At 36.7% G+C, this 24,430-nt stretch overlaps 1 protein-coding gene across 1 annotated transcript in view; it reads right to left on the bottom strand.

Moving 5' to 3' along the window:
- C11H4orf33 (chromosome 11 C4orf33 homolog) overlaps window positions 1-24,430 on the bottom strand; it is an 855,122-nt gene that overhangs the window by 14,412 nt on the left and 816,280 nt on the right. The window contains exon 14 of the transcript XR_014068175.1: window positions 4,054-4,106. The gene's annotated coding sequence lies outside the window, so the exon portion shown is untranslated. The remainder of the gene's footprint in view (window positions 1-4,053; window positions 4,107-24,430) is intronic.

The following is a 24,430-nucleotide window of genomic DNA, read 5'->3' as shown; positions in this document are numbered from 1 at the left end:
TTGAATCAAAAAATAAAAGATTGAAACAAATCAGATGTAGAATATGTGTACAGATGATGAACAAACTAGAAATAAACTAGACATGACCTAATCAATTAGAACAGAAGCAATACTCAAACTTATAACGGAAGAAAACTTTCTTCCTCCAAAGAAATGAAAGTGAGGTTTTTTAGGTCAAAATGGTGATACTGGATCAGTCACATTAATTCCTGTTTGGGTTAAATGCTAAGCATGTTTCTGCTTCTGCTCACATGCAAAGGGCCACTGAAATGATGATAACGTGAGAAAGAGAAACAGCAAAAGAGAACAAACCTCCCTAAATGCTGGAAGTTGGGGAAGGGCAATCATCAGACATACTAAAGATGCCTGGAACACTAAGCAGAATGGATTGAATCGTAGGAGAATGAGCTGAAGAGACTGAAACAGTAGTTGCAAGAGTCATCCCAGGCAAACCTCAAAAAAGTCAAACACGTAAGACAGCAGCATGTCAGAGAGCTATTATTTTCTCAGGTTACTGAGGTATCATGTATTACCCAGATTATTTGTTTTAAAGTGAAAATTCCCTAACATGAATGGAGACAAAATGTCCTGCACTTCATACTTTGAAACTTTTTCTCTGGGAGCTCTAGCCTGGATTCCAGGTCCATGCGTGGATTTAAATCCCTCAGGCCATTCTGAATGCAGTCTTGGTTATGCACTGTTGCTTTCAAGAGCAAATGTACATGCTTAACACCAGGCTTCTTTCTTGTAGTAAGCTAATTAGTGATTTCTTTAGGTAAGGTCACAGGCTAAACATTTTTATTTGACAAGTTGCTTGATGATGTTTATACTTTAAAAAAAAACATTTAATTACGTAGTTTAAAATAGTTTGCATTTGAAGATTTTTCATCTGAAAAAAAACTTAAGGTTTTGGAGAGTTGGCAACAAACATTCTGATTTTTCATTCTACCTTAATTCAGTTCAGTTCACATCAGTCACTCAGTCGTGTACTACTCTTTGCCACCCGATGGACTGCAGCGCACCAGGCTTCCATGTCCATCACCACCTTCTGGAGCTCACTCAAACTCATGTCCATTGAGTCAATGATGCCATGAACAATCTCATCCTCTATCATCCCCTTTTCCTCCCGCCTTCAATCTTTCCCAGCATCAGGGTCTTTTACAATGAGTCAGTTCTTTGCATCATGTGGCCAAAGTATTGGAGTTTCAGCTTCAGCATCAGTCTTTCCCATGAATATTCAGGACTGATCTCCTTTAGGATGGACTGGTCTGATCTCCTTGCAGTCAAAGGGACTCTCAAGAGTCTTCTCCAACACCACAGTTCAAAAGCATTGATTCTTCGGTGCTCAGCTTTCTTTATAGTCCAACGCTCACATCCATACATGACCACTGGAAAAACCATAGCCTTGACTAGACAGACCTTTGTTGGCAAAGTAATGTCTCTGCTTTTTAATATGCTGTCTAGGTTGATCATAACTTTTCTCCCAAGGAGTAAGCATCTGTTAATTTCATGGCTGCAGTCACCATCAGCAGTGATTATGGAGCCCCCAAAAATAAAGTCTCCACTGTTTTCACTCTTTCTCCATCTATTTGCCATGAAGTGATGGGACCAGATGCCATGATCTTTGTTTTCTGAATGTTGAGGTTTAAGCCAAACTTTTTCACTCTCCTCTTTTATTTTCATCAAGAGGCTCTTTAGTTCTTCTTCACTCTCTGCCATAAGGGTGGTGTCGTCTGCATATCTGAGGTTATTGATATTTTTCCTGGCAATCTTGATTCCAACTTGTGCTTCCTTCAGCCCAGCATTTCTCATGATGTACTCTGCATATAAGTTAAATAAGCAGGGTGACAATATACAGCCTTGATATACTCCTTTTCCTATTTGGAAACAGTCTGTTGTTCCATATCCAGTTCTAACTGTTGCTTCCTGACCTGCATACAGATTTCTCAAGAGGCAGATCAGGTGGTCTGGTATTCCCATCTCTTTCAGAATTTTCCACAGTTTATTGTGATCCACACAGTCAAAGGCTTTGGCATAGTCAATGAAGCAGAAATAGATGACTACTGGAAAAAACATAGCTTTGATTAGATGGACCTTTGTTGGCAAAGTTATGTCTCTGTTTTTTAATACGCTGTCTAGGTTTGTCATAGCTTTTCTTCCAAGGAGGAAGTGTCTTTTAATTTCATGGCTGCAGTCACCATGATTTTTAGTGATTTTGAAGCCCCCCAAAATAAAGTCTGCCACTGTTTCCCCATCTATTTGCCATGAAATGATAGGACCAGATGCCATGATCTTAGTTTTTCGAATGCCACTGAAAGATGAACTCCCCAGGTCAGTAGGTGCCCGATATGCTACTGGAGAAGAGTGGAGAAATAAAAACAGAAAGAATGAAGAGACAGAGCCAAAGGGAAAATAACACCCAGCTGTGGATGTGACTGGCAATAGAGGTAAAGTCGGATGCTGTAAAGAACAATATGCTTAGGAACCTGGAAAGTCAGGTCCATGAATCAAGGTAAACTGGAAGTGGTCATACAGGAAATGGCAAGAGTGAATATCGCCATTTTAGGAATCAGTGAACTAAAATAGACTGGAATGGACAAATTTAACTCAGATGACCATTATATCTACTACTGTGGGCAAGAATCCCTTAGAAGAAATGGTGTAGACCTCATAGTCAACAGAAGAGTCCAAAATGCAGTACTTGGGTGCAATCTCAAAAACAACAGAATGATCTCTGTTCGTTCCAAGGCAAACAATTCAACATCATAGCAATCCAAGTCTATGCCCTGACCAGTAATGCTGAAGAAGCTAAAGTTGAATGGCTCGATGAAGATCTACAAGACCTTCTAGAACTAAAACCCAAAAAAGATGTCCTTTTCATTAAAGGGAACTGGAATGCAAAAGTAGGACGTCAAGAGATACCCGAAGTAACAGGCAAATTTGGCCTTGGAGGACAGAATGAAGCAGGGCAAAGGCTAATAAGAGTCTTGCCAAGAGAACGCACTGGTCATAGCAAACACCCTCTTCCAACAAGACAAGAGAAGACTCTACACATGGACATCACCAGATGATCAATACCGAAATCAAATTGATTATATTCTTTGCAGCCAAATTTCATTTAGATATTAGGAATTCATTACCCTCTAACTGTTGTTCACAAGATTCAGTCAAGGAAATCTCTTTGCACTAGTGTAATGATATGTATTTCATAGATGTGTAGGAAATTCTAAAATAGCCAATGCTCCATTTTGCTTTAAAATTGGAAGCTATTATAACATGTCTACATATGAACAATTCAAAGAACTAATCACCAGAATTTATTGAGACCAAACTATATCCTTCATGGTTTTTCCACTCCCCTAAAGAGTCCCCCTACAGCTGGCTTCTTGTGCCTGATACGCAATTCAAGATTTGCGTTTAATTCATTTAGGCTTAAAAGCTGTTTCAGTCTTTGGTTTGGAAGTCTTATACAATTTAAGTTTTATTGAAATATTCCTCAGTATTTAAGATTGGAGAAGTATGAGAATTCTACCTTTAACAGTGGCTCTCTCAAGCAGTATTGGCTTATTAGAACCCTGTTTCTTTATCTTAAACACAGATCTGAATGACTTGGAGAGCTAGTTAAAGTCTACATTACTGCCTCAGATCCAGGGAGTTTTAGTCTAATCAGTAGATCTGAGGAGCGGCTTTGTATATTTGCTTTTGTAACAAGTTATGCAGTTAATACAAGGAAAAAACTTTGAGAACCACTGGTTTCAGATATGTGTCTAATAACTTCTCACCTCAAATAACATATATTTGAAACATGAAAAGTAACTTGTGATGATTTTATCTATGTTTATGTCTCCAAAGAATCTCCAAAGAGACATATGCCCCCATATACTCTAATAGAAATGTAAATTTTATTTCTAGTAGTAAGTTTAACTTGTTATTGTCTCTTACACAAAAGGATTATTACCAGTGCAGTTGTACCCAAACTAGGGAACTATTATAGTATGTAAATTGCTACTCTTTAGCTTTCTATACATTTTAAACTTGAAACAAAAATCTTACCTAAAATGGTCTCCTGGGGCTTTTTCTTGACATCTTTTAAAGTGATTCATTTGCTGAAGGAATACAGAAGTTAATCATTTTGATTAATTTCTAATTAGCTCTACCTGTATTCCAGAGGAAATAATCAATATTACAATTTGAAAAAGCCAGGCTAAGTTCCAGCAACACATTTAGAACATACACAGTTAATTTCTGACAAATCAGTTTATGGGTATTGCTGAAAAAAACGTACATCTCTCTTATTTAGTCACGATTTATTAGAAATGAACTTATTCCATTTTTTTAAGAAATGGAAAATACAAAAAAATGAAAATAGAATATGTAAATCTTTCATCATTTACCTTTATCTTCTTTTAATTTTTGATAGAGAATATTTAAAATCACCAAAATTAGTAATTATTGTTAAAATTATTACTGATTACAACACAAGACATTCTCTACAATGTGCTGAATTTTAAGAAACCAAGAATTTCACATGCAGATTAGTTTTTTTTGAAAAATTTGGAATACTTAAAGTAGAGCAGAAATAGTTTTGAAATCAGAGATTATTTACTTTTAAACAACTTTTGATTCTCCTGGCATTTCAGAATATTTATTTTGAGATGTTATTATACCAAGTATTATCTCAAAGACTAAGGGAAACGACAGAAAACAAAAGAATCCCTTTTTGGGGAGAAGGGGATATATTTTTCAGTAAGAAAAATAAAACAATTTGGACAACATTTTTTTCTCCAGTTCTTCAGCATGGAGAATGAAATCTTGTGAATAAAATCTTGTCAATAATTCCAGTTAAATATTTTAGTGTTAGGACAATTTTTCTTTTTTAGAAATATAACAGTTAAATATGTATAATGTACCACAGTGCATAGTGTCTTCCAGGTTTATATAGAATTTCAAATAAAAATCAGGGAATAACAGTATTTCTGCTTACTTTTAAAGCATGTTGCAGTAAATGCTAACAAACTCAGAATTAATTATGCCTTCTATAATTAGGGGATGAACTAACCATGAGGCTATTTTTGCATATTTCTATAAAAAAGAACACTAAATATATAAATAAAATAACTTCAAAAACTTCCAAATAGTCAACCTGCATTGAAAACCTGCATTTGTATCTGCAGTTCCTATACACTGACAACTCTGCCCTTCTCCCACCATTTCCTTTAATCCAGCTACTGATATTTTAATTTTACCAAAGAGCTGAAACTTTACTTCTTATTAACAATACATATAAATCCTAGCTCAGAAAATACTCAAATACGAAATCCTTCAAAAACTTAGAGTATAGAACATAATTGGCCACTTTCATACAATGACCCTTCTGCCATGTTGACTACAATATTTTCTCCACACACTTGACAAATCTGGAACTGAACATCCTCCATGTTTTGCAGTTTCCCAACAGAAAATTGCAGTGGTACAGTTTGGTTGGTTATAAATATGTTCTATGTAAAAATCCACCCACCCCGGTTATAAATATGTTCTATGTAAAAATCCACCCACCCCATTACAGTGTTTCAGAACAACTGATGGACATTGTTAACTGTAGAAGGTGAGGGAGCCTTTGCTTTACTGGTCAGATAGGTTTCAGGTCAAAATTATAATTCTCACCATACAGCAACTCATCAGATACAAGGTAAAATTTTTCATCATCTCATTTGTCTCCTGGGATTGGGAATTTTTTCTGTTTTGATGAATCTGTGCCTTTCTCAGGGGGTAGTTGATACTGAGTTAACTGATATCATCTTATAGGCTAGAGGTCAGGGTCTCACTTTCTGCTCACTGATGATAACCATCTTCCCACTCATCCAGATGTATCTCAAGAGATCATGACTATTCATACAAATTATCACTATACATACTAAACATGGCTTCATTTAATATTATTCCCACGTGATATCTGTGATCCGAAAGCTCTGTTTTAAAATGGTCTTAATGAGAGGGTGAGACAAATGGAGAGAGTAGCACGGATGCATATACACTAACATCTGTAAATAGCCAATGGGAATTTGCTGTATGATTCAGGGAACTCAAACTGGGGCTCTGTAATAACCCAGAGGGGTGGGAATGGGTGGGAAGTGGGAGGGAGTCTCAAGAGGGAAGGGACATATGTACACCTATGGTGAATTCATGCTGCTGTATGACAGAAATCAAACCAATATTGTAAACCAATCATCAGTTAATAATGAATAAATACTGAAAAAATAAAATAGTCTTAAAGTCCTGGTTTCTCTGAAGTGTTCAGAACATTCAAAAGGATGTTTTGTTTATCTTCTGAGTAGAATGAGTCCAATTATGTTAATATTATAGAGGCCAAAAGAGAAAATAGAAGGGGATGCATGATAACAAAATCAAACTGTTAATTCCAGCCATAAGAAATTATCACCCAGCATCTTTCTAATGTTTGCAATATATTCCATAGAAAGACTTAATGAGTTTATATTTTCTAATGTCATCCATTCTTTGAACCACTCCCCCACTTTGCTCTACGTCCTGTACTTGTGTGTGTGCATTAGTCGTGCTGTCGTGTCTCACTCTTTCTGACCCCATAGACTGTAGCCCATCAGGCTCCTCTGTCCATGGAATTCTCGAGGCAAGAACACTGGAGTGGGTTGCCATTCCTTTCTCTAGGGAATCTTCCTTTCCAGGAATCCAACGTAGGTCTCCTGCATTGTGGGTAGATTCTTGACTATCTGAGCCACTGTTGGTGGTTCACTTCCTCTACTTAACAAATCAATAATATATCAAAATGTCTATACTACTTTTTATAGTATTGTATGTTTCAAGTTGAAAACCTATACCTTGAACTCAGGTCTCCCACATTGCAGGCAGATACTTTATCATCTGAACTAGCAGAGAAGCACAACTTATACCTCAAGAAAACCAAAATGATAATTTAATGAGCCATACTTGTGGCTCCAATGTTATCTTCACTTTATTTTTGCATGGGTGTGCATCTTTCTCCAGTTACATTTTCCACTTATGTTTGACATAAATGTCTCATCAGTCATTTCTTCTCTCATTCAAAGAGTGAGAATTCTTTATACTTTGTGAAACTCTTTTTGAAAAATCAGGTGTAAATATTGGCACTATTAAGTTATTCCACTAGAAAAGCTTGCCAATGTGTTTACTATGTCAGAGTTGTTGGATAGACAAGATTTTCCCCCACCATCAGCACGTCAACCAATGAGATGAATGTCAAACCATATATATTGTATCAGAAGTTCAATGATTTATATTAAAGTAAGACATTAAAATATGCAAATATCATAACCACAGAAGTCCGGAAGACTATGAGAGGTAGGCTGAAAGTCTACATGAGAATATGGATTCTCACAGTTTCTGAGCTATTTCCTCAGCGGTCCTATGGGTGCATATTTAAAGCCAGTAAGAAGTTTCATAAAGATACTACTAAAGATGTTATCTTAGCAAAACTTCCATGGAGACTGATGCTACTTTAGTCTTCACTTGATTCTGCAATAGAGCATGATACTAAGTATATGCTGCTAGTTCAGCAACTAGGTCTGTTTCTGAGGAGCTCTTGCTTTGTTTCATGGACACTTACCTCTTTTCTAAAGTCTGGCCAAAACTCCTGAAGTTTGATGAATAAATTCTCAAACATAAAACACTGTGGGAATACTTTGTTTAGAGTGAAAAACATCTTGCACACCAACTATTCCACACACTATGCCAGTAGTTTTGACAGATTTATCATCTGGATAGGTAAAGGCTTGTCAAGTAACATTTTATAATTGAGAGATTAAAAGGTAAAGAAGCAAGTTCTTCCTCACCCTCATCAGAGCTTAAGCAGTTATTTGGATCCTCACCAGAGCTACCACACAAATTTCAAATATCCTCAGTGAATCTCTTCTTTTGCTTTCATATCCTTTCAGTCACTTATCAAAGGACTGCAGAGGAGATGGCTGCTTTGGGTGAACTTCTTGTTGCTGTTTAGTCGCTAAGTCATATCCAACTCTTTTGCAACCCCACAGACTGTAGCTCACCAGGTTCTTCTGTCCATGAGATTTTCCAGGCAAGAATACTGGAATGGACTGCCATTTCCTTCTCCAAGAGATTCCTGACCCAGGGATAGAACCTGTGTCTCCTATATTGGCAGGCAGATCCTTTACCACTGAGTCACCAGGGAAGCCCTTGGATGAACTTAGATAATTTTTAATATCTCTTAGGCCTCTATCGGAGAAGGCAATGGCAACCCACTCCAGTACTCTTGCCTGGAAAATCCCATGGACGGAGGAGCCTGGTAGGCTCCAGTCCATGGGGTCGCTGAGAGTCGGACACGACTCTGCGACTTCACTTTCACTTTTCACTTTCATGCATTGGAGAAGGAAACGGCAACCCACTCCAGTGTTCTTGCCTGGAGAATCACAGGGATGGGGGAGCCTGGTGGGCTGCCGTCTATGGGGTCTCACAGAGTAGGACACGACTGAAGAGACTTAGCCGCAGCAGCAGCAGCAGGCCTCTACTCCTTCAGGTTTTCCAAAGAGTCTTATGGGTAGAGACTGTCTATGCCCCCATGGCCCCTGAGCCCTCTCTCTACTCAGAGAGCAGACTTCTCTCTCTAGGACTGCATAACTCCAGCACATCTGCTGGACCTCTCTCCATCTCTTAATTATTCAAGACAATATAATCACATAAACATGCTGTCTTTATTAGAAAACCATTGTATTAGTTCTATATTGATATGTAACAATTTATCCTGAAACTTAGCTTAAACAAATATTTATAATCTCACATAGCTTGTGCAAGTCAGGAATTTAGAAGAACTTCAGCCACGTCTCTGATGGTGCGTTTCTTACAAGCCACTCATATGACTGCTGACAGCAGACCTTAGTTCCTCACTGGCTTTTGGACAGTGGCCTCAGGCTCCTGCACAAAGATCTCCCTCTAGGGCTCCTGTGACAAGGTAGAAGTGAGCCAGGAGAAAAGGGCAAGTGAGAAGGCATGGCCAAGATGGAAATTGTAGTGTCTTTTACAAATGAATCTCAGATGTGAAATACTACCAATTATGCTGAGTTGTATTTACCACTCAGAGTTAGCCTAATACAACGTTAGGAAAATTACACAAAAACATGGCCCTGTCAGGAGGTGGAGATCATTGGAGGGCAACTTGGAAGGTGGCTATCACACCATTTAAATGTAAGTTTGTGCTATATTAATATGTCAGTGTTGTTACTATAGATAGATTTCTCCAGATATTCTAGAAGGATAGAAATTTCAAATACATTATAAACAAAAACAGGGAATCAATAATGCAATGAATTCGATGAGGAAAAGTAAGAAATAAAAATCTAGAAGATATGGAGATTTTGCATCCATGGATAGAATTATGACGGACGACATGAAAACCAAGAAGGTTGATATGGAGGGAAATCAATGAATTTTGTTCTGAGAATGTTAAGTGTCAGACGACAATAAGGTACTTAAATACTACATTTACAGTTGATATTTGGAGATTTGACACTACCCCTCCAGGGAGAATTCAGAGACAAGAATGAACGTCTGGGCATTATAGGCTTTATAGTGGAGGGGATACAATCTAGAAATCGAACTAGTAACCAAATAATTAAGGAACAGGAAAAAATTTATGAGCAAGAAAGAAAAAAAAAAACTTTCATGGTGAAAGGGAAAAGGAGAAATGATTACATTTTAGTTCATGAAATCATGAGAAGAAAGAAAGTTCCAAGAATAGGTTGGCAAACATCAAGGACACACTCACATTCCCAAATAAGAAAACTGTTTCTTTTTGGGCTAAGATGTCAGGATCTAAGTACTACCCATCTCTGGCATCCTGGGTCCCTGTATTATTATTAACTAAGATTAACCTTTATGAGATTTTTACTCCTGGTTTTAAAAGAAAACAATTTCTACAAACTTTAGAGCAGCAAGTAGCAAATTAAATTGGAAACCAGCTTGTGTAGCATTCACCTTCTGTCAGTATGACACTGCCTTCAGCTGTAAAACTGATTGACGCGATTCCAAATGGAAAAGGTATGGGAGGCTGAATATAAAGGGAAACATTTGAATGTGGATTTAAAATATATGAGAGGAGAAAATATCTGAATAAATATACTCCTGCTTAACATTTATTGAAACAAGGTAAGATACTAACAACATGTTGATTTAAATGTCTTGTGTCTTTTTATGCTACAAGACAAAGGGCTGCTATATATTATATATACATATATATATATATTTTTTTTTTTTTTAAACAAAGTCATCTTGCAGAGTCAGGGAGTGAAATGAAACTGTCTCTTCTTTTGACCATGATTCTCAGTGGTAGGAGTAGTGTGTGTCTTTAAGCATCTCTTTTTCCTAATTCCCAGACCCTCAGAAGACTTAAGGCTTCCCAAGTGGCTCAGTGGTAAAGAAACTGCCTGCCAATGCAGGATCATCTGCAGGAGATGCGGGTTTGATCCCTGTATCAGGAAGATCCCCTGGAGGAGTAAATAGCAACCCACTCCAGTATTCTTGCCTGGAGAATCCCATGGACAGAGAAGCCTGGTGGGTTATAGTCCATGGGGTCACAAAAGAGTCAGACATGACTGAGCGACTAACACTTTCAGGAGACTTAAACCTACTCAGAAAAGTGAGGGGTTCCCCTGAAAATATGGAACCAGGGGTCTGAGTAGTCCTCTCCCCTGGACAGTTGAGCATTTAAGTCATTCAGTATCAAGCTGAGCAGAAATCTCAGAAGTCTTATATCATCTTACTCAAATGCAGCTTTATGAATATGAATGCAGAGAAGTAAGAATTAAGCTGACATGAAAAAAATTAAGAAGAGAAAATCAAACAAAAGTTCAGCAACATGTACATGTGGGAGAGACCCAGGAAAACTGAGTTATTTGCCAAGAAAGCCAAAATCCTCACCTTGAACACCACCTTTTGCTAAAGACAACAGAGGATGCTGGCCAGAATGGTTTAAGACTACTGAGGGAAAGAAGGCAACTTACATGGAGATGGAAAAGCAAATGTTTGGTAAACGTATATTTGCTAAGCCATTCAGGGATGGTGGGACACACAGTGGAGACTCTGACCCCTGGGCTCCTCTGAGTCTCCCCCATCACACCCAGCCCACACTCTTTGCAGATGTCTATGGTGATAGCTCTATTCTGAGAACTGGTCATTAATCTAAATTCTTTAGGCAGTTCAGGGAATGTAACAAGAAAAACTTCCTAAGTCTTCTGTTTGTTAAAAATAATCATCCTAAATCAATCCTCATGCTAAGGAGACTCATTTTGCTCCCCTACACTTCAAATGGATGCAACTCTAGCAGTGGACGGTCATAAAATCAGCCACAGTATACTGTACCAATTATGAATAGAACCTTTGAGGTCAGACAAATAGAAGTTAAACCTGACTCAACGTCTTATTTGCAGCGTGGCTGGGATACCTTCTTGACTCTCTACATCTCAGTTTCGTACATATTGTGGAATTGCTGTAAGGTGTAAGGTGTTATAAGGTGTAAGACAGTTGCCATTTACTGAATAATTCCCAAGTCCTTCACAAATAGCATCTTTTGTAAATCTGTGAAACAAACCCCCGAGTGGGTAGTTTACAGATGAGGTGACTGATAGAGAGGATGGGTAACATTCCCAATACTGCAAAATAAGCAAGCTAATAGAGCTTGTCTCAAACTCAAGTATGCTTAATTCTGCAGTGTACACTTGCCTGACAAAAGATAAGCACTTATATATCTATTGCTATCATTATTAAAGTTAAACACTGAAAAAGCACAAAATCACTAACGGTAATAATAATTACATACTATTATTATTGCTCTAATAACAACAATTATATATACTGAGTACCAGCATATGATCAAGGCCTTTGCATAACTAACCTCATTCAACAGTCAAACATCTTTATGTGGCTAGAATTACCACATAGGGTAACAATAATCTTTACTAAAAGAATACTTAGAATTAAAAAACTTTATTATCTCAGAATTGAGAAAGAACAGACTAAGGTACATGTGGATACAGAAAAATTAAGGTCCTAAAAACAAGCCAGTTCTACAGGATTTGAACCACAATCCACTGTAATTTCCCACAGTACACTCTGGAAGGAATCCAGGATGAGGAACAGAATGAAGCACTCCTTGCTTTGGACAAGCAGACTCTCAGATAGTCAGATGCATGCCTCGGGAAGAATTCCAGTGAGTCCAGATTCCTACATTTTCCCAGACATAGAAAAACACTAAAATCATTAAATTGGGGTATCTATTCTTTGTGAACAGCAGTAATCTTTTACCAAGATGTATGCTGGATAGAGGAGCCTAGTGGGCTATAGTCCATAGAGTCGCAGAGTCAGACATGACTGAAGTGACTTAGCATGCATGCACGCTTGACTGCATGTATTTCCTAGACAAAAAAAAAAAAAAGAAAAAGAAATCATCTATAAACTGGCTTCTCCTCTACCCAATCAGAGCAGTTTACTCACAGCTCCTGAGTGGGTGGCTCCCAGGCTATACTCCTCGGTAAGACCCAGAATAAAACATAAAATTCACAACTCATACGTTGTGAATTTTTCTTTAAGTCGATATAGAGAATACTGAAGTAATTTCGTCATGGTAACATATCTAATAAATGAAGGAGCCAGAATTCAAAGCCACACCTGTGTGATGTAGAACCTACACGTGAACTCAGTCACTCAGTTGTGTCCGACTCTTCGAGACCCACTGGACTGTAGCCCGCCAGACTTCCCTGTCCATGGGATTCTCCAGGCAAGAACAAGGGAGTGGGTTGCCATTTCCTTCTCCAGGGCATCTTCCTGACCCAGGGATCAAACCCAAGCCTCCTGGATTACAAGTGGAATCTTAACCACTGAGCCAAGGGGAAAGCCCATAGAATCTACATATTCTAGCACTAATCCATGGAATATACTGCCTGCCACCACTTAAACACAACTGTTCTCCTTCTCAACCAAGATCTTGTTATTTTTTAAATTTGTTTTTCTGTGTGTGTGTATGTATTCAAATAGTTTTATTCATATTTCAGTATTCAAAAACTGTGTTCATAATGTACTTATCATTTCATGCTGTTTTTTTTCTTCTAGAATTCTCATAACTTTTTCCTATATTCTCCCTCAATTGCCATAATTATATTTTATTTCATTCATGCATAACAGTCTATACAACGTTTTAAAACTGAGAAAGTCATTCTTCTATGATTTAACATTTCATTTAGCTTGTATTCAATTTTGCCTGACACAAACAGCTCTACAACAAATTCCTATGAATATGTATATAACTTTTTTATCTATCAAATTATTTTCCAAACTAAATTTTCAGATGAGATTCTTCAAGTATATGAATATTTGTATGACTTCTGATGGATAATACCAAAAACGTTTTCTTGAAATCCCACCACAACATTCTCCAATGCTAAAATCACAGGAAAATATAAATGAAACAATTATTAAGAAAAGCAATTTTGTTTGTTCATGACTATATATATTCCGATGTTGCTATGATAGCCAGTAGAATGCACAAAGCTTGAGCGTAGGCATTCAGTGAAAGGGATGGGTATACAAAATTCCCATGATTGCTCTGTACCCTCAGCACCAGCAGCGCATGTAAATGTCCTGCCAAGCCTTGTAATTAGAGGCCACTGAAAAGCGCACCTAACTGACCCTGAAGCCGACAGGGAACACTCATCCCTGGGCTCATTAGCATTACGCCACAACCAATAGAGCTAATTTTCCAACTAATGCATCACAGCAGGTACTTAATAAGTTCTTGTTTACCATCTAAGGTCTTTTGCTCAACCCCATATGCCCACATTCTCTCCCCTGCTCCTCAGAGTCCCCAATAACCTCAAACTACAAATTTTACAAACAGAGTTTCACTTTTATCTAAGAGCTTCACAAGACCCAACTCTGTGAAAGACCTTTTCATTTTGGAGAGGTTAGAAAAGGATTTTATTTTACCAACACAAGCCATTATGTCAATGGTTCTATGATCTGTTTTGTATCATTGTGCTTCATCTCTCTTGAATTTCTGAATTTAGAACTTATTTTGAATACTACAGGCTTGAATATCATGTTAATTAGTGATCATATGTAATAAAATGGAAGTATTTTTATACTCTGAAAACTTAGCTTAGTGTTGTGTGTAATGATGGTTATTTTCTTAGGTCACAGTATTTTTTTCCCTTAATTGATGCTTTGCAGCTCAACTGGGAGCACAAAGAACTTGCTCTTAACTAGAAGTTGGAAGAATGCTGCCTTCAATCTGCTAGTCAGAGAACAACCAGTGAGGGAAGAGTCCAAGCGGGAGAACATAAGAGACTGTACTTGCCTTTGAGACAACATGTAAAATCCCAGAAATAACAGGTATTTTTGCAGAAGGCTGCATTCCTACATTATGTGGATGAATTCTGGAGCCAATTAAATTTTGCTTATTGCTGCAAAAGTGGCTATAGATTCATGAGACCCAAGGAAACTCTAGTGAGTTACAGATAGATGTAATATTAAGGCAGGTGTCAATATGCAGACGTAGATGTAAAGTATGTCAATATCAATGAAGATAGAGGCAAATGTGTACATCTGGCAGTAAGCTGACATTTGACCTCTACTTCTAAATTTGTATGGATTTATTTACAAAATGGAAACTATAATTACTTTTTTCTCATTGGAAATCAAATAAATTATTTTTATTTTTTGTGACACACATTAACTGAATATAAGCAGAATTTAATTATCGATGACTTGATATTTTAAATATATATATACCTGACAAAATCCTTGTGATTTGAAATGATATTCTCAGACCAAATAATTCAGACTAGTTTAGAGTCTACTTTTACAAGAAAGAAAGCAAGGTAACAGGTTCGGTGCTAAAACTTCTATACCATTGTGATTCTATAACATCAACTCTTCGTTACTCACAGATTAGACAGGTCATAAATAAGTTATGACAGGTCATAAATAAGTTATGGGGCTTAATCTTCTTATCACTGAGTTCTAGTCTTGTTTAGCTTTTTACTTCCAAGGGACATCTCATGAGACAATGTTCTGTGAAATATCAAATTTTTAAACCTTATAAGAAGTCTACAGACTAGTTTTCAATCATAATCCATGTGTAATGTTTGCCTTATTTGCTGCTATAACCTTTCTTATTAAATGTTGATGTTGTCATGAATACTTAGCAACTTTTTACACAGCAAACCTATAAACTGATTTTAGTCCATATGAAATACTAGTAACACAGTTATTTTTAAGCTATTTATAAACAATGTGAAAAAGAATGCATTTCATATGCAAATTGATGTTTTACTTAGAGTTTTTTTGTAATTCACTTAAATTAATGTAAACAACTAATTTCAACTTATAGATTCTTTCATATTAATGAAACATGTCCACATTTTGAAAGGAAACTAAAGGCTGAAGTAAGAATTATATCTTTAATGTGATATTTATCACTTAGAGTTGTTTTTATACTGTAGGTAAAATATATGGAATTGTTTAAATGTATGGAAAAACACCCCAGAGTAAATGTTATTTGATTAATCCGTTTACAGATCCTTTTAGGTTTCAAATAAAACAAATTTAATTTCTAGGTAAAGTTCTCATGACATAGTTATTCAAAAACACCCTGTTATCAAAGGTACTTTCTCTTCTTTTCTAGTTCTTTTTACACTTATTAAGGAGGCAGATATTTGTTGCAGGTGCTAATGAGAAAGATATTGTCCCTTCTTTTAGAGGTGTACAATACAGAAAATAAATCAAAATGTAAGCATATCATCACAGTTTAGTGTGATAAGAGCTAAGACAGAGGTGTGGACAAAGGTTTTACAAGTGTATCATTGTGTATCTTTAATTACATTTTTATAGCACAAGCATATGCTTCTGTTTTCTTCAGCATACGAAACAATAATCTCCTACTTTTCTCTGTTTTAACAAGGCCCTCTTACTCTTCAGGGCAAGCATAAGAGAGGGCCAAGGTTAAATGTTGCTTCCCTATAATGATGTGGAAGTGAAAGTGAAGTTGCTCAGTCGTGTCTGACTCTCTGCGACCCCATGGATTTTCCAGGCAAGAATACTGGAGTGGGTTGTCATTTCCTTCTCCAATAATGACTTTGAGGAGGTAGCATTTATCCACTTGCTTTGAACTAAAGTTTTGAAGAAGGCATTGCTTGCTTTGATCTAGGACCCTGCACTTCGATTGGCCCCCACTTTGAAAATTATTCTAAAAACAAATTTCAGATATAGTCAGGTAACAATATTTGCATTTAAAAAAAAAAAAACAGCTATCTTGAATGACAGGGATATCACTCCAATAAAAAACAATATATTTTACACGTATTCATGTTTTCACAGACAATGATGACAATCCAAGCTTTAAAATCCCTTTCTGATATGTAATTGATTGTTGCTTGGAAATTTATTAAGCTTTCAAACAGCTTTTTAAAAGTACGTCAAGAGGCAATACTTATTTGTACACTTGACAGTTTTTCATTTTTATAACTTAGTGTGGACATTTCTATATATTAAAAATAGATTTTTAATTGTCAAATTTTCCCCTTACTAAACTATACAAAATTAACTAGCTTGTGTCAAACAATAGTCAGTTTTGAGGCTGCAAAGAACAAAGAACTTTATTTGGGGTCTTAGGATTGTAATTCAAGAGACAGATTCAGGTAAATCACAAACAGTGTTCTAGGGAAGACAAGAGTTTTGAAGGGGCTTATAAAGACAAAAGCCACAAGATTGTTAAAATTGTCTTTCAAGAATTATGACTGGCTTTGATGAGAAAAGGAAATATCTGTCCTAGGGGATAGGCTGTCATGAGTTATTTAGAGCAAGGGTCCAATAAGTATCTTGAGTTTCAATGTTTCTGGAACATTGTACAGACATTCTGGATGCCTGTGTTAAGATAGTAAGTGGCCAACAGCTCAGATTGCATCTGAACTGAAACTAACTATTGATCCCATTTCCTCAGTGGCCTCTGGCTCCATTTCAGAGAGCTCTCTCTTAGCAATATCAACTCCATTTTGATTTTCCTTTCACACTTGAATATTTTGTATTGATTTCTGAAAAGTCCAGATACTGTCCCTGCTATAAACTTTAACTATAAAAATTATTTTTAAAACATGATTTTTTCCCTTACCCATCATGCAAAATGTTATCCAAGTCTTAGACCACAGCTACTTGTTACAGAAGCTTTCCTGAAATTATCCCCTAAAACAAAAGCCCTCATAGAAAAAATAAAAATTCCTCATTGTTACATACTTTACATATGTTTGTTGATAACCCTGCTCTTGAAGTTTGTAATAAATGTTGGCGTAAATGGATGCTCATACCACTCAATTGGGCCTCAGTAGCTTGTATAACACTGTAGCTAGATCATATTATGAATGAATAAATTAAAATAACAAATTTAAAGATGAAATATTTCTTCATGTCCTCTTCAGTACTTTTATGTAGAGATTATAGTCAGAAAGTAAATTTTAAATCTAACTAGAAAAACAAAGAACATATTTTTTCAAAAGAAGGAATAAGATCCTTTGTGCTTACTGTGATGTCATTACATTAAAAAATAAGCCAGCAGGAATAAAGAGCAAGTTTTAGGATTTTTCTCATTAACTTTGCATGCTCATTAGTTTTTGAATTAGGACTCTGCTCTTGTCTTTTTTTTTTTTTTTAAACAAAGATTTACTTTTAATTTATAGAAGTGAAGAGGAAGCAGGATATAGAAGGAATTGATGAGGGAGATTGCACTACTAAGAACCTTGGGTTTATGGTGGTGATAAACATAAGTCAAAGCGTCCAACAAACTTGATATTGATTTTTATGCAATGAACAGATGGTGAAACACATAAAAAAACTTAAAAGTAAGTACTGTAACATAGGGAAATACTTAGGCTTTTATGTTAATTGCAAAATGAGGATATACACTTTTATGATCATTATTCATATATGGAATAAATATTTATTTACCCTACTATGTGCATAATATTTTACTACTTGCTAGGAATACAGTGATACTAAGACAGAAAGAGTTCTTTAGTAATACCTTTGCTGTTTTTGTTGTTTATTTCATACAGCAAACTTCCTAGAACTTACTTTCTCACACCACAATCTTGTGAACAAAACTTCTTTTCCAGGGCTTTTTAAATCGATGCATTCATGTGTTTTATCAGTTCTAAAATTTTCTAGTCCTTATTCTTAAAAATATTGCCTCAGTTTTAGGGGGATTGAGTTTCATCTTCTCTGAATTGTGTTTGGAACTGTGAAATAAATTGATGAATTATCACTTAGAATAACAAAAATTAAACAGAGGAATGATAGTACATGCCTCTGAAGAAGTATAAGAGAATGAGATTTTCTTGGGAAAAATAAGATTTCTAAACTAAACTGCTGCTTCCACTCTGTAAGGCCACATGGAAGGTTTTAGAATAATTAAAGTGTGTACATTCTATGGTAACCCAAAGACAAAAATGCAGATAAAACCAAGGAAGGTCTTGGAATGCAGGAACAGAAAAAAGCAGACCCTTATTGTCCTTCCCTCCCCCCGTGGTAACTATTAATAGATTTCAGGTCCTCCTGAGCAGTATAGTCTGTCTCCCGTCCTATCCCACAGGGAGAAGGTATTTGCCTTGCTCTTCCCTCCACCCAGTATACGTGCCTCATCCAATCAGCAAATGACCCACAAGACCCTTATTCCACTCCTTGTACCCTGAGTATATAAAAGTGGACTAAGGACCTCTGTTCAATGTCGGTTCTCCCTTGAGCTGGCCCGTTGTTCTAACAGCGTCTCCCACTCTAATAAACTTTATTTCCCTCTCATTCTGTCTCATGACTGGAAATTCTTTTCCAACCTGAGCCTGGACCATGACACATTCTATGACCTGGGGCTTGAACTCCAAGTCCACACATGGTTCTGCTAGGATATTTATGATGGTATTGCAGGTGGGTCAAGGAATCTGAGGATAACTCAGATGTCTATTCCTAAAGAAATGACAAGGACACTAAACTGATTGTTGCTAAAAAGTGTCTAGCAAACTAGAGATACATCCCGTAATATTATCCAGACCCCCAAATTATAGTGTTGAATAAAGAGAATAAGAAACAGAATAAAGAGAATAAGGAACAGAATAAAGGACCAGTTAGTTAATTTAAAATAAATATAAACATATAAGACACTTAAAAGAAAATTTTAAGGGTATCAAACATCTCAGCAAGCATAAGTGGGATGAGTAGAGATCAGGGAAGGAAGGAAAGTCGAAAAAACAAGAGACTGGATTTCCACAAACTGAGACAAACAATGAGCTGTGAATCAAAAATGTGATTAGCTTTACTTTGCACAGGCAGGCCAAGTGAAACAAGCAACTGAGAAAATAAGACACCTTGGTGGGAGCTAATTACAAAATGAGTACATTTTTTCCCCCCAGAATTTTACTGTGAAGTCAATGCTTTCTTTTTTTGCCTGGATTCTTTTTGTTGTCTACTCCTTTTCCACAGTTTTAATCCACCCTAAAGGCTGAGAGGGTTAACACCATAGAAAATAATTTAAAGAGAAAGTACCATTGAAATATAAAAAAGAAACATTCTGCATCACTCTGAGCATTTTTATGGCAATGAAATTCTCTTCATTCAAAAAGCATCTTTTAATATTTTAATTAGGGTACTGTGATATATGAAAGGAACACCTGATTTTAGAAATGCAAATGAGGGTATGCTATGAAACAAAAATGCAGAATTAAAAAGGCAATGTGCAGTTCAACAACCAGCAATGAAGAGAAAGAACGTGGAGAAGGATCAAAGAAATAACATGATTTTTAAGTGAAAATTGTACTAGCATTTTTCAGATTTAGCAATTTGACAAGGTTAATGACAGTCATAATGCACTTTTTAGTTTAAAATGCAATAATTATTTTTTGGCTAATATACTAGAAATCAATCAAAGTGCATATATTTATTGACACCAACTGACCTGGTATAGAGTTCCCATAGCGCCCCCTGCTGGGTGGATAAGTGCGCAGTACTCCATTCAGTTGTGAGTTCTCTTCTTTTTACTTTTTCTTTATTGCTCACTGCTACAAAGCAAAGAAGATACTAATCGTAGACTATGCTATAAAATACAGTTGAATTTTACAGTTTTCCCATTTTAAACCTGCGGGAATTGAGCCTCTCAAAGGTTAAACCACTTGGCCCAGTGACAGAGCTGAGACTGAAACCCAGGTCTTCACTGAAAGCCCACACTCTCAACAGTTGGTCCACACTTCCTTGGGACTGTAACTTAGGGCTTCCTCATTCCTACAGGAGAATTTTGGTCACATCTTTTTTCCTTTTTGAATTAAACTTGTGTCGTTTCTTTTTTTTTTCTAATACGAAAGGAAACCTGACTAGAAGAAAAACTTCAGTAGAGCCATGAGGTTCTTCCTCAATCAGGAGAATAATTGTGGGAGGACATACTTCAGGAAAGAAACCTTAGTAAAAACTAACAGTAGAAGTGGAAGAAGAGAGAGGCATCCTGGAGGCATAAGAAGTAAAAAAGCCATAAGGTGAATGGGGAGCTACACGGCTCAAGACAGAAAACTTTTCCTGAAATGGATTTATATTACCAACTAAAGAGCATCTTGATGAAAGTGAAAGAGGATAGTGAAAAAGTTGGCTTAAAACTCAACATTCACTAAGATTGTGGCATCAGGTCCCATCACTTCATGGCAAACAGATGGGGAAACAATGGAAACAGTGACAGACTTTATTTTGGGGGGCTCCAAACTCACTGCAGATGGTGACCAGAGCCACAAAATTAAAAGAGGCTTGCTCCTTGGAAGAAAAGTTATGACCAACCTAGGCAACATATTAAAAAGCAGAGACATTACTTTGCTGACAAAGGTCTGTCTAAGCTATGGTTTTTCCAGTACTCATTTATGGATGTGAGAGTTGGACCAAAAGAAAGCTGAGTGCTGGAACTGTGGTGTTGGAGAAGACTCTTGAGAGTCCCTTGGACTGCAAGGAGGTCCAACCAGTCCATCCTAAAAGAAACCAGTCCTGATTATTCACTGAAAGGACTGATGCTGAAGCTGAAACTCCAATACTCTGGCTACCTGATGCAAAGAACTGACTCACTGGAAAAGACCCTGATGTTGGGAAAGATGAAGGCAGGAAGAGAAGGGGACAACAGAGGATGAGATGGTTGGATGGCATCACCGACTCAATGGACATGAGTTGAGCAAGCTCCAGGAGTTGGTGATGGACAGTGAAGCCTCTCGTGCTGTAGTCCATGGGGTCACAAAGAGTCGGACACTAATGAGTGATTGAAATGAACTAACAGCTAACTTTCCTTAGAAGTTAATTCCTCACAACTGAATCTATGATTATATAAACAGAAAAAAATCTTGATTCATAATAGAGAATGGATAGATGAATTAAAGTGTGTCTACCATTGGACTGTTAAGCTGCCATTAATGTAATACTTTTTCACAATTAATGACATGGGAAAATTTCCAATGACAATGTAACCTGAAAAATCCAAGGTTTCGATAAATGCATATACACCTGTATGTATATACATATGTATGTGTGTCTGTTAGGTGCTCAGTCATATCCAACTTTTTGTGAACCCAGGGACTGTAGCCAGCCAGGCTCTTCTGTTCATGGAATTCTCCAGGATGGAGTGGGTAGCCATTCCCTTCTCTAGGGGATCTTCCCAACCCAGGGATCAAACCTGAGTCTCCTACATTGCAGGCAGATTCTTAGCTGTCTGAGCCCCATACACACATACACATACATACATATACTGAACTGCAAGACTGAAAGCATACATATTGATATATGATTACATACATAGTAAAAATAATTTAAAAAATAGTGCAGTGTTATCAACAGGATTAGAAATAATCCCTTCTGTGCATTTGCAAAATATTCCCTGGGTTATATATCCGTGAATTACTTTTATTATAAGAAAAAGAGTCTTTTTAAAAATACAAACTCTACATGAGCAGCAACCCAACTCATAATAAACTCGGTGTCAATGGAAATGGCTCTATAGGAAATGTTTCCCAAATATCGGCTGCAGTTTTGTAACTGAAATTAGACAACGATGGGCAAAAACAATTCTTTAAGGATGATGTGACCCATACCTTGGGGCTTTCCCAGTGGCTCTGTGGTAAAGAATGTGCCTGCCAATGCAGTAGACATGGGTTCTATCCATGGGTCAGGAAGATCCCTTGGAAAAGGAAATGGCAACCCACTTTTGTATTCTTGCCTAGAAAATCCCATGGACAGAGGAGCCTGGTGGGCTGCAGTCCATGGGGTTGCAAAGAGTCGGACACGACTGAGCAACTGAACACACGTGCGCAACCCGTACCTTCTAAATCCCCTGAAATAGGCAGCAATGAACAGCTTACACAGTCAGTAAAGCAAAGATGCAGGATGATCCCCTGAAAATCACATCCTGCATGTGACTGGAGTGTTTTGCCTCATTGTTGGTGTGAATGTAACATGGATCAAGTTACTTCCTGTTACCCAACCTACCTGTCCACACACTTCCTAGTCACCACTGACCATGTGTAAAGGTGCAGATTCTGACCGGTACTACTGAAACTACAGAGACTTTATAATTTCCAAAGTAGCAATATGTATCTCATACATGCTAATTTTTACTTCAGTTATTTAGCTTTATCTTCCACATTGTATCTACTACAGTGAAAGAGAAAATAAATTACTCTGTGCCTCAATTTTATCACAATAAGAAGAACTGAATAACTTATAAACCCAGTCTTCTCTAGTGAGCTATGAACAAGTTCCTCTTTCCAAAAAGAAAATTAAATTCCTATTGCATCTGGAAACTTTTGCTAAAATATTTTATTACTGTTGTTAGGGGGTTTCGAATAATGGAGGCAGTGTTAAAGTAAATATACTTTCTCCATTTTCTGTCTCTTTAATTGCTGAGTTGTCTATTTTAGCACCAAAGCTTCAGGGTTTATTTAACGTCAATTCGGGAAACAGAAGCCGAGGGAGAGCTTGTACTATTAGAATCATGCAATCCAAGAGATAGCCAAGAAAATATAAGATATCATCTCAAATGAACCACACTTATTTTTATTTTCATAGCAGATATTCTTACAAGATTTAGCACATGTTCAACATTAGCTATCAAAAGAGAAAGAGTGCAAGTTGGTTTAGACTGCATAATAAAGAGAAATAGAAAACAGCAAATGTGAGCGATACTTATTTGGCCATATAAATTATTTATCTCCCTATATTTTTCCTGAACATTAAGGGTTTACTGAATTTGAATACACACAGGAAGGCCTCATTTAATTTTACCTAAAGTACATCATTTTCAATATCAGTATCCATCCAAGTAAATTCATTTGAAAAGGCATCTCCTCAATGTAAGGCCCTTACTGTCTGTCCATGGCAGATATTTCTGGTCCACTATTCTACCTCTTGAGTAAGAACAACCTCCAATATTTTAAACACACACTTTATCCTAACAGAGGACTTTAAAATCTTCCTAGATATAGGATAAAAAAAAAAAAAAAAAAGCTTTCCAATAAATCAAACCAAATTATATCAATAGTTATTTGTGAGCGTTTGTGTTCTTGGGTATGGATGTGACTCTAGGTAATTCTTCAATTGTATAACCACTAGAAGAAAAGTGTGATACTTTTTTTTCTAAAAAATAAATATGAATTCATAGGGCCTAAGTTGAGCAGCTGATTAAATTTAGTCAGCATTTACTGTTCATCTTTTACGTGCAAATGATAGCCTTGGATAGAAAGATAAGTAACTCTTCATTTTCAGCATCAGAAGACATACGATTCTGTGCCTGGTGGGAGAAAATGGAGAAACACAAAACTGATCACATTTTAAAAAGGATTAACCATGAGTGACAATATTTAAGGGGTAAAATTTACAAGAAACTTCACATGACTGATAAACTATATATGGTTATGACACTGGAAAAAATCATAATGGAGTTAATGACATTTGAAGTGGACCCCCAACATAAAATTTGGACTAGCAGAGGGGTACACATCAGCAAGAATCATAAGCAGAGAGATATTATAGGTGAATTACAAAGGCAAGAGGGGTGAGCTTGGGAATCACATCTGGAAGGATTTTTCAAGGATTTAAGAGTTAGGAGGCTCTACCGTAGAGGAAATGGACTAAAAATGGAAATGTGAGGATAAAATATAGATGAATTTTAGATGTAGAATTTGCATTGATGAAATATAGAGAAAGTGGGAGATGGATAATAGCTACAAGTTTAATACACCAGACCTATTTACAGAAATGAAAACGTCAAGAGAAACAGAATGTTTGGGGAAATACTGAGGAAAGGAATGAATGGGTTTGCTTTTTAACCTGCCATGTTTTAGTTCCTTGTAGGATATCCAAG

The sequence above is a fragment of the Giraffa tippelskirchi genome, chromosome 11 (assembly GCF_054371585.1).
Source record: "Giraffa tippelskirchi isolate mGirTip1 chromosome 11, T2T-mGirTip1v1.2.pri, whole genome shotgun sequence".
NCBI classification, from domain to species: domain Eukaryota; kingdom Metazoa; phylum Chordata; class Mammalia; order Artiodactyla; family Giraffidae; genus Giraffa; species Giraffa tippelskirchi.
The sequence above is the reverse complement of the archived record's forward strand: the minus strand, read 5'-3'. Positions and strand labels throughout refer to the sequence as shown.